The following is an 822-nucleotide window of genomic DNA, read 5'->3' as shown; positions in this document are numbered from 1 at the left end:
TTACATAAGTAACTGTTTTGCCAGAGGCTCAAATTAACGTGATCAAACAGCCATGAGCTGAAACTTCAGAAGCCAGAAATCAAAGTAAACCTTTCAAGTTGTTTATCATGGTTTAAACTTTTTAATAACTATTTATTGATACAGAAGGAGGGTGTGCATGTGCCATTGATGAGTGTGGAGGTCACAGAACAACTTGGAGTAGAGTCTTTCCTTCCACCCTATGATTCTTATGGTTAGAACCCTGTTCTCATGTTGTGAGGCCTGGGACTTTGTGCCTTTAGCTGCTGAGTCACCTTGCTGGCCCCTGTTGTGTGACACTATTCCTGGGAAATGTGTCAGCTCGTCTCAGATAGGGAACTGATGACGTACCAAAATACAGCCACCCCTAAGGTCCAACTTGCTGGATCTATGAGTTTTGCCTGGGTTACTTATGAGAATGGGTGAGGTGTTACTTAGAGGAGCAGAAATGACTCAAAGACAGCTGCATCACCAAAGCCCCTCCTGCCCTCCCCTGCCCCCCAGCATGGGTGACACAACCTGGGAGCTCACTGCACAGCCTACAGGCAGGTTGACAGCGTGGAGAGTGTCCTTTCCAGGCAGCTCTGCTGGTCTTCATTTCTTCTAGGCAGCCAGGCTGGTCTCTGGGTATTCCAGGCAATGCCTAGAGTCATTCTTGCAGGCTGGCTTATGGGAATGATGCTCATCAGTCTTTACTGTTAATATACTCCTGTTAAAGGAGGGGTCTAGGGAACCTGGTCAGTTTCAGGGGCTTCCTGAGGTATTTTTGTTCCAATGTCAAATAATTTAATTCAAATCCTACTG

Source organism: Mus caroli, chromosome 3 (genome assembly GCF_900094665.2).
Source record: "Mus caroli chromosome 3, CAROLI_EIJ_v1.1, whole genome shotgun sequence".
Classification (NCBI taxonomy): domain Eukaryota; kingdom Metazoa; phylum Chordata; class Mammalia; order Rodentia; family Muridae; genus Mus; species Mus caroli.
The sequence above is the reverse complement of the archived record's forward strand: the minus strand, read 5'-3'. Positions refer to the sequence as shown.